The 19,124-nt window shown below is 36.0% G+C and overlaps 1 protein-coding gene across 1 annotated transcript in view; it reads right to left on the minus strand.

Moving 5' to 3' along the window:
- Positions 1-19,124, minus strand: part of PPP3CA (protein phosphatase 3 catalytic subunit alpha) — a 385,241-nt gene that overhangs the window by 364,412 nt on the left and 1,705 nt on the right. The window lies entirely within an intron of this gene.

Genomic DNA, 19,124 nt, shown 5'->3' on the forward strand with positions numbered 1-19,124 from the left:
TTCATGAAACTGCTCATTCTTGATTCTCCTGCCTGTCTAACCATTCCTTTTTCTTCTCTTGTGCAAGATTATTATTCAGATCATGCCCAGTAGCTGTGAAAGTTCCTCAATATTAAGTCGAGGGCCCTTTTCCCTCTCTCCTCTATCTCATTTAGTGACCACATCAGTGCTATGAATTTTATTATCATGTCAATCCATATAACTCCCAGATCAATAGATTCAGCCCTAGTTATTCTCTCTCCTGAGATCCAGAAGGAAGATGCTTCCCAGAAGGAAAGCCATATCATTCACAGCTTGTTTTACTTTTCTAGCTGGATGCACTGTAGGCATCTCAAACATGACATGTCCAAAACAAAACTCTATTTCCACTAAATAAAAGCCCTCTTCTGAGTCTGCCTGTTACTGTTCATGGTACCAACATTTTCAGACCCCAACTGAACATTAGTGTCATCTTCAGTTCTTAATTTCTCCCTCTCTCATTCACCGGATCGGTTTCAAATATTGTCATTTCTACTCCCCAACGTATGTTGCTTCTGTTCCTTTCTCTCCACACATATAGTCATGCATGCATGCATGAGTCATGCATATAGTTCAGGCTCTCATCTCATCTTGCCATCCCAAGATCCTCATTGTAATGTAGCCCACCCTCTCATTGTAATGTTCATTTTCTCATTAATGGTTAACCAATCAGTGTTGATTGCCTCCCTGAGGAACACCTGCTCTTCCAAGGGAATATAAACTGTAAACCCACCACCATGAGGGGTCTAAGAGAGAGACGGTCAAATGACCATTCTTTTATTAATAAACACTATTCCATAATAATAAAATGATTAAATTATCCAGATATTTTGTCTCTGAAGCTTTGTTAAATGCCATAACAGCAGAGGAAACTGAGGCCAGGAAGGGTTAAATAATTTGTCAAATGTCACATAAGTTTTAGAGATGTATTAAAATTCATTTACCCTGACTCCAGTTCCAGTGATTTCCACTGTAACATACTGCCCATTCTTTTATCCATCAGTTTAGAATTCTCTACTAGTTGCTTCATATGTGATATATCTACAATTTCAATCCCTCAGTGGAGTAGAGCCTCTCTCATATCTTTCATTGCTCCTTTGTGGGGCACACAGGTAATGGAAGTTTGAAAAATGTTCAATATGTTCTTGAATGACAAAAAGGGAAATTCAGAACAAAGAAATATTAAGATTCCCATTCTATCAAATCAGTTTCTCCATCTTTGTAATTATTATTGGTCCAATTCTTTTTTGATCATAGCTCCTATCCTCTCTTTATCTCATGCTGCCACTGCTATAGATACAGTGAAGTTTATCATTTTCTCTCTCTTCTCATCTTCCTTTCATGTGATAGGAAAATGTAAGCTTCTTCTTTTCGCTTGTATTTTTTATTCCCAGAGCTTAGCACAATGCCTATCAGATAGCTTAATAAATGATTGTTGGCATATTCAAGTAAAATGTTGTAGCAATAACTGATTTGAAATTCTGGCACCAAATTAATTCCTTCTCCCTAAGGCTAGAGTGGTAACTAGTAGTAGAGAATAACATAGAAAGGTCAGTTGTTTAAATTACTTTCTACTTCTATAACCCTATCAATGTTGTCTGGTTTACCCTTACTAAAGCAACTTTCAGGTAGAAGCTTATCTTTTTCCTCTTTATTTATATTAATGGCATTGCTAATATATTCATTATACTATTTTCATTATTAAAAGTTTTATTTCACAAGCTGAGACAGAGAGAGGAAAAAACAATGCAGTTTCTTCAAATGCAGAACTGTTAAATTAGTCAGCCCAGCTTATTCAGGCCTGAAGGTGGAAGAAATGGAAAGTTAGTATAATTCAGTGCTAGGAAGAACATCTCTTTTTAATGCAGAATTGATGACTGTTGTCAAAAGACAACTGCAATACTTAGTACTCTACCACTTATCACTTTAATCTACCCCATGACTAATCACAGTGGTAGATGAATTAATAACAAAACCAAGGATCCTGAATAACACAATTATCATTTATTTTTCTAGTAAATCTAGTTTGGAATTATTTACTGTACTTCATATGATATCAATAAATGTTGTGAGTTCTTAGTGCTATCAGTCTTCATTATAATTCACTGGCCATAACCACTACCAGAGAAGCAAAAAAAAATCTTTTTAAATAGCTCTAATTTTAACAAGGTGAGTCTATGAAGGAAAAAGCCATAGAGTCCTATCTTGGACCAGAAGAAATCCATGAGCTATGCATTCCCCTTAGCTTTTCCCCTAACGTATCCTACATGAAACAAGTATCAAAGCATCCGAGTCAACCCAAGTGGACAATAAAAAAATGTTTAGTTGTCATATCCTTCAGTAAGAGAAAGGCTATTTGGAGTGGGGAGCGTTCCACCATGCACGCACAGGTTCACCCAACTATGGACAATGTTGATTTTGAGTGCGACTTCACTCTTTTCTCCCACTGTAATGGGAAGAACAACTGGCTTCCTGTCCCAACCCACAATCCTCTTCAACACATGGGCCAGTTATGCTTTGTCTTTGCTGGATAATGACAAATGGGCAAAAGTAAGATCATATCCATGATAGTCTACATCTCTCTGTACAAGAGATCCTTCCAAAAACACTACTGAATTTTTTATATGTGACAGTTAAATAATAACAAAATAATTTTAAAAATCAACATTGTTAAGGCTAACTCCTTTAGAAGATCATACAAGTCATTCACATTCATATGTGGACTTGGTATAATGACCATTTTTTAACTAAGTATTTCTCATCCATATTTGGATAGTGAATACTCTGCTCCTTGAAATGCACTGAGGGAATCTATTAACTGAGGGTCTGTAAGACCCTCAAGATAGGGTAAGAGAGGGTTGGGAAAATTTGAAAAAAAATTAGAAAATACAGTATATGTATGAGCCAAGTAGAAAAAAAATCTATTTTTACCACCACCCCAAATGCTACATGTAATAAATGAATAACTGTAAAAAGTGTCATTTCATGTTCAATAATATAAAGAGAAAAACATCACAAGCATTAATATGTTTTCCCAAAACCTCTATTTTCTATCAGTGGAACACTAAGATACAATAAAAAACATCATACCTGAAAGGTTAACTTAGCTCATTGTGATCTCAGATTCAAAATCACCAAGATTTATGAAAAATGAAAAGCAAAAAAAATAATGTATATCAGAATATTTGTTAGTATTTCAGGACTTTACTCTTCAAAAAAACAAGAGATCTATCATTAACTAACATTAATGATAAAGAACAAGAAACTCCATGCTGTATCACCTCTATGTTTTATCTATAATTAGTGACTGTAATGATCAGATCATGATATAATTTACAAAGAGAATAGTCACCTGCCAGTATGTATACCTATATGCATATATGTACATATACATATAAGAATATATGTACATCCATGGCTATATGCATAAGTATTTATATGCATGTATGTGGAGAGAGAGGAAAAACAGGAAGCAGAGGAGTACATGCAATAAATGTTATGTAATCCCATGATATTGCTATACTACACTGAGATTTAATTATAAACAGAATGTCAAAAAGCTTCCATAATATAAATGTTCATGAACAAAGTCAATAACCTGCACAAGAGAGATTTTCTAATCAATATTTGAAGTATATATGCATTCATATTGATATAAGCATGCAAAATATGTGTATACATAGATAAGATATACATATATGCATTATGTATACACAACAATTGATACACGCATGCACCCATACATACATGTCTACACACACACATGTATATATAAAATGAAGCAATACAACGGATAGAGATCTGATCTCAGAGTCAAAAAGATCCCATTCTGACAAACACTGTCTGTGTGACCTTAGACAAGTCATTTAGTTTCTCACTCCTCTAGACAGAAAACTCTGATAACTGTAAGCTGTAGTCAAGGGGCTGACCACAGAGCAAAGGAGTGAGGAAACCCAGTGAAATCACAGGTCCTGTATAATATATACATATACACATATATGTATATGCGTATGTGTATATGAATGAATACACACATACATGCATATCATAGGTAGGACTTCTACAATTATAACCTAGATGCTCAATCATGAAGAACAATGAGCTGTGGGGTGTTTTGGTTTTGGTTTTTCCACCAGTCCTTAAACCATGAGTGATATAAAATCATTAATGCTCTGAACACAATTTCCCCACACCCTCACCACTATAATGAGTGTCATAAAGGTTCTTCAAGAGTGTCTTCTGCTAAGTGGTCAGACAATAAAGGTGTTGTTTGCCTTTCTAAACATAAAAGAAACATTTCTGGAGTTCCATTTTGACAGGAATACTAGTCACTGCTACCCCCATCCCCACCCAATCCTCTTCTCCCTATAGCAGAACTGATCCTAAGTTAATTCTATAAGGAGCTAAGTTTCATCCTGAGCATTCATCACTTGGAACAAACACATATACTGGCTACAGTATGAAACTGGAGACCCTCAATTTACAGACCCGGAGAATTAAAGCATGCTATTACATCTTCCATTACCTCCACTCCTGTGACCTATTATGAGTACAACAACAAAGTTCTTAAAGTTAGATCAAGTTCAGATGAATAAAAATAGTAATTAGCAATTGTATGAAGAGTCACTTCTTTCATTTCTCTACTTTGCTGGTAACAGTAAATATGGGGAACGTCCTTCACTTTTTGACAAATAGTTTATTCAGAAGCAGTTCAAGGGTACATGTGATAGATGCCTAACTCTTCACTGAGAAAGACTAAGTAAACATGGTGAAAGAGAAATACTTTTGACATTTGCATCTGAAATTTTACCATGTAACCACATATCTGCCTCTTCAAAATGTTTCATACAAACTCTCCTTGAAGTGGCTTTCACTTTAGAAATTTGTGGCTTTCTTTATTTTCTCTGGCGACAAAAATTTGAACATTAATTTTAAAAGACATTGAAGTCTTTAAAATAAGGGGAAATTAGTCCAATATCAAGGTATGTCATTTTAGTTTCCCATATTTTTTTACGCAGAGAAATCATAGAATATTTGCAAAGTCTCCTTTTGGTGACTTTTTGCTTTTTTTCCAGTTCAGAATTTGCACATTATTATATCCAGTTGTTGGATTATTCTTGAATGCCATAATAAATCACACAATGATAAACACTGTGATAAGTAAAACTTCATTTCTCATCTAAGGCAATTACAAACTATGTGACCGTGAATGTTATTTTACCTTCCTTTGCCTCTGTTCTCTATCTGTAAAATGGGAACCATAACATTTGCCCTAGAGCTTGAACTTGATTCTCCCTTCCATGGATGGCCGTGGAAAATTCAACACTAAGAGATTTTTTAAAGAGCTTGGTACTGTAAGCACATGGTTACTTTAGAAACATATACCTGTGTACCTTGTCTACTTTTCCTCCAAATCAGGGGAGTGGCTTAGCTGAAGAAATATGAAATCACCAAAAATTTTCAGAAAATTCTACATGAATGCACAGTGTGATTAAATTTCAAATGTAATAGGACCTATTTAAAATTTCAGGAAATATATATATGTAACAAATACAAATGCTCCTTAAATATGCTAAAAAAAGATCTCTATATTTGAATTGCATGTTTCAAAATCCTTTGAAATCTTTTTTTGGCCCTTCCAACCATTCTGTGCAGTAGATAGAACATTTGCTATTGTTTCTATTTTCCAAAGGGAGAAACTGAGGATGAGAGAAATATTAAATGTGTTGTCTGAGGTTCCACATCTCCTAAGGAATCCAAGTTGAGAGGCTTTACCAATGTTTCACCATGCCCTCATTACTATGATGTTCTTTTTGAAACAATTGCTTTCAACCTCAGGAGTGACAAATAGGAAATAAAATAAAACATATATAGAGGTGTGCGACATGTTGTAACTATTGGCATTTAATCTTCTAGAAATTTACTCAGCTTTGATTTAACTTTGAAGTCAGTTGTCAGACTTGGATTTATTCTATAGTATTCTCTTTCTCATGCATAAATACATCTATTGAACATCACTAAACAATAAATAAACTTAAAAAAAGCTCTGCACTAAAGTCATGGTTTCCTTCAAAGAGGTTTCAAAAATTTTGTCATTATTCTAACATCATTTGAATAAGTTGAAAATGCTTTCATTTTACATATGAAAGACTGAAATAGAAGTTAGTTAACTTCTTCAGCTGACAGCCCAGCTGAATTCAAAATTAAGAAACACTATTATCAAATTTCAGTACTCTAATATTGCAAAGAACCCGTTATCTCATTGATGGGGGATACATCCCATCATGTGTATCAGAACCTATCCATCCCAAACCTTCTTTGCAATCTGGGACTCTTTCCTCCCTAATATTCACTACAGGAGAGGACAAACCTGTTAGAGACCCTCTTTGAGTTTTCTTGCCATGGCAAAGATACTATTAGTGCATGTGACTAGACACTTTTTAACCCCTCACACTTGCCACACGACCTCCTCATCTTTTTCTTTTTTGATTATACATTTATTTGATCACATTCTTACACCATTTCTCCTTCACACATTCTTGTTTACACACATAACCATGTCCTCTATATATACCTTTCCACTGTTCTATGGACAGTTGTCAATTTTAAACCCTTGGTCACGACAGGGTTCTTTCCATAACTTGTGAAAGACAATGGTCATCAAATTCAAACATAATAAAAGCTTGGAGGGATCCTAATCTGCCAAACAATTAAATCAATTAAAACATCCATATTAACTTATTGAAGGTTGGGTTAAAATGAAGAAGGTGAGATTTAACAGGAAGAAATGTAAACTGTTATGGTAGAATAAGAAATCTACATAAGTACAAGCCAAAAAAGAACATTAGTTTACATGAAAATAACATGATTGAGCTATTTACAAGTTCAATATTAGTCAGTAGTGTGATTTAGATACTAAAAAAGTTAATGTAATTTGGGGCTACATTAAAAGATGTAGACAATAATGTCCAAATCAAGGGAGGTTGTAATGTACTTTGCATTCAAAGACCATATTTTAAATATCATATTCAGTTCAAAGTAGAGAATAAACAAAACGGAGCACGTCAAGAAGAGGACTCTGTGGATGATGGAGAGGTCTACATCATAAAAAGAATATTTAGAGGAATTGAAGATGCTTAGACTAGAGAAGATGTCAGGATAACCTGAGACAGCTGCCATATGGAAGACTAAGTAGAAATTGAAGAAGTAGATTTTGTTCAGTTTGAAGAATAACTTCCTAAAAAGTAACATCATCCACAAAGTGAACTGGTTTTCTTCAAAAGTAGTGAACCTCCTATGTGATTCCTGGATATATTAAATCACAGGTTTATGACAATTGGTTTGGGATGCTGTCCGTAGGACTCCTGTCTTGGGTAGGAGGATGGATTTGGAGACCTAAACTGTGTGGCCCTGAGAGAAAAAAAGACTCTAAAATTATATAATTCTTTGATCCTTTTGGCATGCTGTACTTAAGCAGAAGGAGGAAATAAGTGTACAGTTGTACCTTCCACATCATGGGTTTTAGGGATGTGCTGCCCCTGGGATCTGGGAAATCCATGCCAATATTTTGGACCTTCCCTTTGTACCAGAGAAGAAGTCTGATTTTTTTCTTTTATGTCATGTTTATAGTATTTTATTGTAAAATTTGCTTATATAATGATATTAATAGAAAATATATTGATATTATATAATATAACACATATATTTTGTGCATTTCTAAGTTTCTAAACTTTTTTGTGTTGTCTGCTGGCCTTCACATGTCATCTGTGGCTTCTGAAAAACTCCCTCAAAATTCTATTTAATTTTTTATGCCAGCCTACAAATATATTGAAACCATGACGGAGAAAGTTGTTATGTGGAAGGGGTAACTGTATATTCAGTTAAAATGTATAAGCTATTATCCTGTTCCAGTGTCTCTCATGTCACAAATCAATTCAAAAATTCTTGAGAGAGACATTGAGAGTATTCTTCTATCACTTCTTCTGACCACCATGTGATCCGCTGCCCTGTATGAGTTCTCCATAAAGCAGTCTTTTGGGAAAGTGTACATTTTGCAATTGAACAACATGGCCAGCCCATCAGGGTTCTGATATCTGAAGCATAGTTTGATTACTTGGCAGTTTAGTTCAAGTTAAGACTTCAGTGTCTGGTACCTTATCCAGCAAGGTGATCTTCAGAATCTTCCTAAGACAATTGGAAAGGAAATGATTCAGTTCTCTGGCATGGTGCTAGTAGAGTTTCACAGGCATACAATAATGAGGTCAGCACAACAGTTCTGTAGACCTTCAGTTTGGTAGACAGTATAATACCTCTTATCTCCCATACTTTCCTTTGGAGTCTCCCAGACACTGAACTAACTCTGGCAATGTGTGTGTCAACCTCATTATCGATGTGTACATCCCTAGAAAGTGCACTACCAAGGTAAGTGAACTTATCCACAGAATTCAAAATTTCTCCATTTGCTGTAACCGATGGTGTGATGGTAGCTGATGGAGCACCTGTTTTCTTGGTGTTAATTGTTAGACCACAATTACCACAAGCTGCAGAGAATCATTCCATATTTTGTTGCATCTCAGTTTTCAGAGGCTGCATTGAGTGTACAATCATCTGCAAACAGAAAATCATTTACCGACACTCCCTCCACTTTGGTCTTGGCTTGTAGCCTTTTCAAACTGGAGAATTTGCCATCAGTGCACTCAGCATGGTAAGTCCACATCAGAGAAGATGTTGTGCTCTATGAGCAAAGCAAAATTGAAACAGTTCAGAGGATATGTAGAACACGCAAATTTAAAGTACCCAACCAAAGCGTTCAAATGGCATAGTTGTGCCCACTCTGTGGTGCAGTATTCCGAGCTCATATTCATCTGATCAGCCCCAGTCAGTGGCACACTGAAACTGGTCTTTATCATAGTGATGTCATTTTGGTCCTCTTCGAGAAGGAGAGACAATAACCATCCAATAAGTTATTAAGAGAAGCAGCCTGGTTTAATGTATAGAAAAGTAGCTTTGGAGCCAAGAAGAAGTTTGGTTTTCATCTCTGACCCATACTAATTGTGTTACCCAGGCCAAGTCATTTAATGTCTTAGTATTCTAGACAGCTCTTTAAGTCTATTGGTAACAATAATAATAGTGAGCATTCATATAGCATTTTAAGGTTTGGGAAGCACTATACAAATATTATTTTATTTTAACCTTATAACAATACTGGGAGGCAGGTGCTATTCGGAACACAGGTAGACAGAGGCAAAGTGACTTGTCTGGGGCTACCTAGCTAAAGTATATCTAAGCCCCAATATGAATTGAGGTCTTTGTAATGCCAATGATTACTGGTTAGAGAGAAAGCATGAAGGTCCATTGGTAAAGGGGATTCCTCATCTGGGACTTTCCTATAGTGAGGCAGTTTAATAAACATTAAATAAATGTCCATCACCTGCCAGGCACTAGGCTAAGTGATAGGGATACAAAGAAAGGCAAAAAAAAGAGTCTGCTTTCAATAGCTTACATTGTAATAGAAGAGACAATATCCAAACAATTATGTACAAACAAGATATATGCAGGATAAACTGGAGATAATCAACAGAAGGAAGGTACTAACATTAATGGGAATCAAATGATGCTTCTTATAGAAGGTGGGATATTAGTTGGGAATTGAAAGAAGTCAGGAAAGTCAAGAGGCAGAGGCAGGTCCAGTCTCTGTCTTAGTTTAATATGAAACAAATGACAAATCAGTAAACTCATCTTTCTTCCTTCCCATAAGCTTGGAAACTTAGAAAGAAATGCAACAAGAAATCCAAGAAAGCTTCATGGCTTTCTTTCTCGGTTTCAAGTTAATAAATGAAGTATGAAAAGATGAGAGCAGTTTCTATGAGAGACTAGTCAGTCATGAAGACTAAACTCCAAAACTCAACCAAGAACCATTGGGTTATCATACAAAATCCTTCTACAGTAAACATACTGTTGGCTGACAGGGTTGGAGAATAGATAATTCTAGTTAACCAAATATTCTCATTCACAGTTGCCATATACATCAAATAATTATCAATTAGCTGAAAAAATATACATTAAACAGTAAAGATTAATTTTTATAATGTTTTTTTTTTTCAAAAAATGGTTAGAAAGGTTGAAATTTGGCTCTATTCAAGGTTACATTTCAGTGAACAGCATCTATCTTTGTGCTGTACATAGTGACAAAGGAGTAAAGCTATGCTGACACCAGCACTGGGAGAACCAATTGGCAAATTTTCAGTGTATTTATGCCTGAGAAAACATCAAATGCTACAAATTACCCCTTTATATGTTGTTTTTTGATTGCCTAAATCAGAGATGTCAAACTCAAATAGAAACAGATCCCTATGGGTCTGTATATTGACTTAGAAAACCACAAATTAACTATATCTATGTCATATTGTATCCTTATTTAGTTTGTTAAATATTTCCCAATTAGATTTTAATCCTTTATCAGTAACACTCAGGAGTTTTACTGGTCACATGCTGCCCCTCACTACTCTTAGGAGTTTAATACCTCTGATCTAGAAACTGATAGAGAAAATGTTGGCAGTGCAAATTAAACTTAATAGTGTGTCAGGTGCACAATTTTCCCCAAGAGAGCTCTTCTTGAACATTTACCAGGACACCTCTGAGAAGGTACCACCTTCACACCAGCAGGCAAAATCTGGATAACATTTTGATATATGCATACCCTAAAATGCCCCTTAATATTAACTTGATCATTTTGCATAAATATACAAATTTCCAGTTAACTCCAACTGCAACAATATTAGACTATAACTATATCTTATCATACATACACATATTCATTGATTTTATACAAAGTTTTATGTTTTACAAAGCAGTTAAACGAGCATGATTTCCCTTGGGTCTCACACTAACCATGCCAGATAGATAGTGAAGCTACTATTATCTCCATTTTACTGATGACAAAACTGAGACAGAGAGAGTTTTCCTAGTTTTCTCAAGGTCATGTAGCTAGTATTTGGCAGGGATAAGTCTGCTGACTACAAATCCATGTTGTTTCCATTAAGTCGCGCTTGTCTGGTGTTAACCAGTTTATGCTACAGTTATCTTTTTTCTGCTACAAGATAATGGAATGAGATTGGAAATGAAAGAAGAAAAAAACCAAAGAGGCTGATTTTTACCTAACATTTTTACCTAACAAATAAAAACAAAATCCAGTTCTACTAAACCAGCAGTAATGTGCATCTGTAACTGCCTCTTCCTTCATCATCAAAAGAAGAATGTGAGATTTGAGGATCACAGATTAGACCTGGAAGGAAACTTACAGGCTATTTAGTTCAACTCTGACGTCAAAGCAGAGACCTAGAGAGATTACAATACTTGCCCAAAGTTATGCATATGTTAAATGACAAAGTCAGGCTTCAAAGCAAGACCTTGGGACTCCAAATCTATAATCTTTTTCACTTTATCACCCTGCCTCACCTCCTACCCCAGTTCTTAGATGAGAACCTATTTCAGGACATCATTTCAAGAATCTAGATTTGAAGCCATGTTCTAGATCTGAAAGCCTATGGGAGCCCCCAGTGGGAGCCCCCACACCCTTAAGGGCAGAAGACAGAGTGGGATGGGAGTGTGACAGACAAAGCCTTGGTCCCTGACCCTTCAACCAAACAAACTCTTAATGATTAAAACCTAACTGTGAAGAGATATCAACCTCTGTTTATTTGTTTTTTTTTTTTTATTAGAACTGTGGTAGGGAAGTATGATATGGAACATCAACAACATGAGGACCTACAATTTCAGTGTGAATCTGAGATATACATGGCATCACATTTTAGAGCTGGAATAGGTCTTAGTGATGCCATGTCCCTTTCCTATTTGTACCCCTGCTGCTTAGCTTGTCATATTTGTGTTGCTACTGTTCAGTTTCAGTTGTGTCCAACTCTTCATCAGACACATTGGGATTTCTTGGCACAGATACTGGAGCGGTTTGACATTTCCTTCTGCACCTTATTTTACTGATGAGGAAACTAAGGCCAGCGGGGTTAAATGATTTGCCCATAGTCACACAGGTAGTAAGTATATAAGACCAGACTTGAACTCATGAAGATAAGTTCTCCTGACTCTAGGTTCAGAACTCTATCAACTTCACCATATAGTTTTCCCATTTGTCACATAGGAAGCACTTAAAATACTTTTAAAAAATATTCCTTCCTTCCTTCCTTTCTTCCTTCCTTCCTTCCTTCCTTCCTTCCTTCCTTCCTTCCTTCCTTCCTTCCTTCCTTCCTTCCTTCCTTCCTTCGTTTCTTCCTTCCTTCCTTCGTCTAGTGGTCAGGAAACAGAATCCCAGAAAGGCTGAGAAGTGTTCAAATTTAGAAAGCTCATTACTGGTAAAACTCGCGTTGGGCCTTGGGTATCTTACGTCTTAATATGGTATTATTTTCATTACCTTATATACATAAAAAGTTAGACAATAATACAAAAAAGCTTATGTGCTATTATATTTTAAAGTCCTTGAAGCAAGTAACATCTTTCATCTCAGAATATTTGGCACTTATCATAGAGACAGATAGTGCCATCAGGAGTTCAAAAAAAGGAGACATCTCTGGCCTAATATGGAAGAATTCAGGAAGGAGGCAAAGTTAAAGGAAATAAAATCTAGCTGTCTGGTATGTAACTTCTCCTTACCTGCCAGATTTCCTGGTAACATGATAATAGTGTTACATTCTGCATGTTGAGTTAAAACAATCACTTCATTTTCAACTCATTCTACTCAATTCCATCTCCCTGCTAGTTGTTTTGCCCACCTAAGGATGAAACTACTCTAATGCTTATTTACTGATGGATGAGTCCTTAGTTCAGATCACCTTATCTTGAAATGTCCCAGTCACACTGCTCACTTCACTTTTAGCCTATTCTTTGTCTGTTCTTCCTCTCTATCAGCCGCCTTGCTCATCTGGGCAACTTTCTTCCCTTCATCCCTTCTGCTTAAAGGGTTCTTTTAGTTTTTTCCTTGAGGAGGGGAACCATCTTGTTTTTGCATCCTCAGCTTTAGCAGAGTCTGGTAAATAGAAAATGCTCAAGAAATGTTCTATTCATCAATTATTTGACTCAAAGTATCATTCCCTGTTACTTCCTTAGGATGCCTTATGATAGTGGTAAATCTAATTAAAACTAAAAACTATTTCTTTACTTTGAGATTTGGGAAAAAATAAAGCTTTTCCTTCCAAATTGCTTGTTTCTATATGAAGAAAGGGAAAAAAAATATAGCTCAGGTAGTCTCTCAAAAATACAAATATATATACATACATATATACATACACAAACATATGTGTGTTTATATATGTATATGTCTATATGTGTGTATATTATAGATATGCTATATATACACACATATACATACATTCTAAATATACTTACAAAGAGGCAAGTGAAATGAGTCCTAGAAGGAATTTGCCCTTGGGAATGGACATTCTGGTCCCAGTCTGCTTTCAACTTTTGTGACCTTAGCTAATTTAGCTTTCCATCTCCATTTCCTTAACTATATTAAGAAATAAGAGGAGGTAGGAATGGTATGACTATGGAAGAGTTTCCCATAAATAATAACTGTTAATTATGATATATAGTTTTGTGTATGCATTTATCGTCCAGGATGATTCCACTGATGTTAGCCCCATGTTTATTTGATTAGTTTAACCAATGAAGATGCAAAATAATATTTTCTTGGAACGTTCAAAAGTTCAGATTAACCATACTCACCAAAAAGTGACCACTTTTTTTTTTTTTCCCATTGAGGTCACTTCAAAATACATTTGATTCTATTTGGTTTTATAATTAGCTTCCACTAGCAACTTTATAACTAACTGGCTTATTATGGAGAAGAAAAAGGTAGACATGATATTAAAATTAGCAACACGTATTCAAATGGCAATAAAAAGGCCCAAATGTGATATTTATAAATGCAAAGTCTATTAGAACTAAATCTCATTCTTATTAACTGGTAATAAAATAATATCTTAGAAAAGTTTTTGAAAAAGTTCAGTATATGCGTATGTACGTGTGTGTGTGTTCATTTCCCTTCTAATACCCTCCATAAATTCTACCTTTCCTTCTTAATTCAGCTCTAAGACTACCTCTTCCATGAAGCCTTGCACATGCCAGTCCAGAAATCTCTCCCTTTTCTGAACTCTTGATAGTGTTATCTCTACCATATGTGACAGGTATTCAGGGATGAAAGATGTTACTTGCTTCAAGGACCTTATAATATACTGGCACAGAAACTTTTTTTGTGTTGTTATCCAACTATTTTTATGCAATTTGTGTGTGTGTGTGTGTGTGTGTGTGAGAGAGAGAGAGAGAGAGAGAGAGAGAGAGAGAGAGAGAGAGGAACACAGTGATTACAATCAAGATGTAGTAAAACCTTACTAATACGAAAGAACTGGGGGAAAGACATCTGAATTATTGAAAAGTCAAAAATCAGAAGATACGTTCAAAACCAAATGCAGCACATGAATTTCTAGTATTTCTGAGTAGGTAGTCTACATAATGACTAGATAAGACTCATCCGTAATCATCAACTTTCAAGGATGTGAACAAATGTGCTTAGGATCTTATAACAGTTTGTTCCCAAGTATGCTAAACTTTTATCTCAGTCATCTAATTTACAGGATTAATTTAATTAAAAAATATCATTTCTTCTTAGACAGTACAAAGAATAGACATTGAATTATTACAAATTTGAATTAGTTTGCCAATGAATGACTTTTTTTAACTCTAAAGTTCATAGGACATATACAAGCAGTTTTGATTTTATACACACACACACACAAACAAGTATTCCAATCAATCTCCTCTCACCTACTAAAATATGTAGCATTATATTCTAAATCATGTGATATATTCTATTGTCTGTCATATTTTTAAAATAGCCACAATATAACTGGCTTAGCTACAAAATTCACAACACCTTACGTTTGCGTAAATGTTGCCTTATAATTGTTTCCTGACCAATTAATTTATACTGGGTGCCCCAAAAGTCTTAGTGCAGTAGAAAGCCTAGCTTTAAAACTGAACTTCAAATTGCACTAAGATTGTTGGGACATGGTTACTGTGTATCTTTTCTCTGCAATTTTTATATATCACATGGGAAAGAATGTATGTTTTGTTGTTCTGTATGCCCTAGTCAAGGTTGATGCTTACACAATATTTTAAAGGACTCCCCAAAACCCTGTTAAATAAACTATTTTCTTCATCAGCCTGTTGAAATACCAGAAACTGCCACCATTATTAGAATTACTCCTTTGGATCAAAGCATTGTCTCCAGAAGGTCCCTGTTAAAATGCACATATGACACCTGGGAAGAACAAAGCATCAACACCTATTAGCACCAATTAGATTATTTAATTAGCTAGCTGTCATCTGGCAGAACTCAGGGTCCTGAGGTCATGTTACATAGGCCAAGGTTTTAATTAGTAAAAGATAGTCAAGAAAGAATTAGGAGTTAGGCCGGGCACTATGGGGGTACCACTTTCGTGGGCTGTGGGCAACCACAGGAGTTTGGTGACTCCTCCCTTGCTCTGACTTCCTTTACAATTTTACCTCTCCTTTCCCATTAAGTCTAGTAATGTGTTTCACCTAATAAATTCATAACAAGAAAAATCCAAACTATATTTCTAAGCTCCAAAATTCAAATGTAATAGGTATCTATATATCAAGATTTCCTCTCTCAAAGTATCAGGGGATATAATGTACAAAAAAATTTATATCAAAAAAGATCAAAATTAAGTACCATAATGTTTTCACTTCCATTTGTGTCATCTTACTTATATGTGTTAAAGAGTTGTTTAGTTCTCCACTGCCCTCATCATCCCCATTCACCTATAAAGCTTAGAACGAAAATCAATTCTCTGGACCCACAATAACCCATGCAACACACCTCAAAGAAAGAAAACACTGCATTGTGAATTGTTAACCTGCCTTTCCGGAGGGAGGTTATCTTATTATTGCAAGCAGCAATATCATCTCATTACTGCAAACAAAATCGTAATTAAGACCTCTTATGGTTCTGACTAATACATTAAAAATGTAAAGCCAGTTTAAGGAAAATAAAACAAAATAGGTAGATATGCCCTAGGTTTGACAAGACACCCATATGTTTATCTCCCAGATAATTACTGAAATACTGCTAAATAATGACTAAAATATTTCTTTGAAGAGGAGGGATATTTAACCTACAATATCATCATTATGAAAAACAACTCATCTTAATCATCTGTCAACTGAGAGGCTTATAGAGTTGCATGGGTATAGTGAAAAGGTAAGACTTAAATGTGGACAAACTGGCAGCTTTGGCATTGAACCTTCATTTTCGAGACTCTGGAGTTAGTTCTCTCAGTCTCTCTGTCTCTGTCTCTGTCTCTGTCCCTGTCTCTCTCTCTCCCTCCCTCTCCCTCTAGTTAGTTAAACATATATAATAAATCTTTCAATTCCTTATAAAATGATTGATAATCATGGTGTGATGAATGAACACATCTAAGACTACCAAAGAAAAATTTTAACCATACCCTACAGTAAACCCAAAGTCTGATGAACATTCAATGTATTCTCACAAATATAACACCTTCTCTGGAATTTTTTTTCATTAAGTATATGGCTTTGTCCTAGAAGAAATAATGTCTCATAAAAATTTGATGACCTTTGTACATATTTAACCAAAAGTGAAATATGATGTTTAGAGAAATATTAAAAATCATCCATGAATTGGGCTAAGCAATTTTTAAAAAATCTAAATACTTGCAATTATTTTTAAGTCAAGTGCAGCTTGTCTTCAGGAGTATACCTACCAAAAAGTATAACTATGATAAACTACAGTAACTATAGTATCTTTTTGCAGTGGTTTAAAAAAAGTCCAGATAAATCAGATACAAAATCAGGTCTCCTAATATAGGCACATATGGTTTTTAAGCTATATATAAACATAAAAACAAAATTTTTAGAACTAGGGATGGAGATATGCATTTGAAACCAAAAAAAAAAAAAAAGATACCTATGCTACAGGACAAGATAACTTATTCATCAAGGAATGACTGAGATATCACATCCTAGGACAAACATAAGCAATAATTACTAGCACATATAAGTAAAATCAAAATTTTTTTATGTTATAAAGTTTAAAAAAGCATACATTAAAAGGCATATATTGAATATGGCAATTTGTATGAAAACAAAAAGTATAGTTTATAGATGAAGGTCTAGAATTATTATTTTTCAAAAGATGGAGTCATAAATAGTATAGTGACACTAATTTTGACTTTGAAAGATGTTTAACCACATATAACAAAATAGAAGGAAACTCAAACTTTATATACTAGAAAGTTCTTATTTAATCTCTGATACTCTTGCTAAAGAATAGTTTTTTTTAAAATCCCATATGTCACCATGATACAACAAATAACATATTACATATAGCTAACTGATATAATATACCTGTATTATACAACATATAGCTGCCTTTAAAATTCTTCTTTACTCGTGATTCCATAAGAGCCAAAGTCTGCAGAGAGAACATGTAACTGTCCTATCTATATTCATATTATAAGTTACTTGAAGACTTTTGTTGTACTTTAATAGCTCTATGAATACTGGGCTTATGCAGAAATGGTGCATACAAACATCCACAGAAATTCCAATAAAACTATTTGTTTAAAGGAAAGACATAATATTTTTTTAAGCATAAATGGATCATTTTGGAAATGGTGAGGGCAAAACTAGCTTGAAAATTTCCATCTTCTTGTATGCACAGTCTTTTCTTTTTTCCTTCTGGGTAAACTTCACTTTCAAACAGACTCCCAAATCATCAATCAAAAGAAATGATTATGGGATACATGACTTTATTGCAGGACTCCCTATCTGGCACCCAGTATGTACTGGATATTCTTTCCACTTAAAATGAAAACAAAAATTAAACCAAACCAAACCCCAACCACTGAAGTTGAGAGGATGGCAAATTCTAGAGTGTTTCAGAGGCCGATTTTCGCAGTACTCCCAGGCCCATGAAGGCTAGATTCTGATTCTCTGCAGGCAGGGTGATGGGGAAGGGGGGCGGGGTTGTCACTCTCTTCGAATGAATTTGCCGAATGCTTTATCCTTCCAAGGATTCCCAGGACGGTTTCTTCCTCCTCTACTCGCTTTCCTCACGTCCCCACCCCCATACCCACAGTGGGCAAGAAGAGGACTTTGGATTCCCCCAGTGAGAAAGCGGGCTTCGAATTGTCATTGCCTCTCCTTCCTTCCCCCTTGTACCCTAGCAGCAAACCAAGAGCAATAATGTGTGTGTGTGTGTGTGTGTGTGTGTGTGTGTGCGTGCGTGTGTGTGTGTGTGTGTGTGAGAGAGAGAGAGAGAGAGAGAGAGAGAGAGAGAGAGAGAGAGAGAGAGAGAGAGAGAGAGAGAGAGAGAGATAACCCCGTTAGATTCGATAAAAGGGAGCAGAGGTGGGGAGAGGGGCAGGAAGTAGGGTAGCCCCAGCTGTCAGACTGAAGATATCCACGTATTTCTACATGCCATGGGAAACTCTTAAGCATAGACAGATTGTTGCTTGTGTGGGTTGAGTGGACATTTTTAGGAGGGGGGTGATTGTGATATTTTGGGGGAGGTGTCCCTGGACCCGGGGGCTGGTCGATGGAGGCAGCGGGAGATACGGAACGTCGGGGCTTTCCTCGCCTCTCCCAGCAAAGGCAGCTCCTAACCCCCTCCCTCCTCCCCGCTGGCTTGTCCTCAGCCACCAGCCTCCAGCCTCCGCCTCCACTCCAGCGACTAAGGAAGCCGGGGCTCTCCCCCACTCTCTCTCCCTCTCCCTCTCGCGAGTCCTGTGCAGTCACTTCAAGGGGGTGGGAGGAACTGGGTGGTGGGAGGGGAGGGAAGGCGAGGGGGGCGCCAGGGAATTGCTGCAATGTAGCGCGCTGAGAAAATACTTCCAGAGCAAGACAGTGGAAAGCCACGAGCAAATAAAAATGTCATATTAATTTTTTAAAAGCCGTAAATCACCCCCCTCCCGCTGCAAAAAAGAAAATGCATAAACCCGATCCCATGGCAAGGCTGCGCTACAGCCACCCACTTCCTATTTCTGTCACAG

Source organism: Notamacropus eugenii, chromosome 7, assembly GCF_028372415.1.
Source record: "Notamacropus eugenii isolate mMacEug1 chromosome 7, mMacEug1.pri_v2, whole genome shotgun sequence".
Classification (NCBI taxonomy): Eukaryota; Metazoa; Chordata; class Mammalia; order Diprotodontia; family Macropodidae; genus Notamacropus; species Notamacropus eugenii.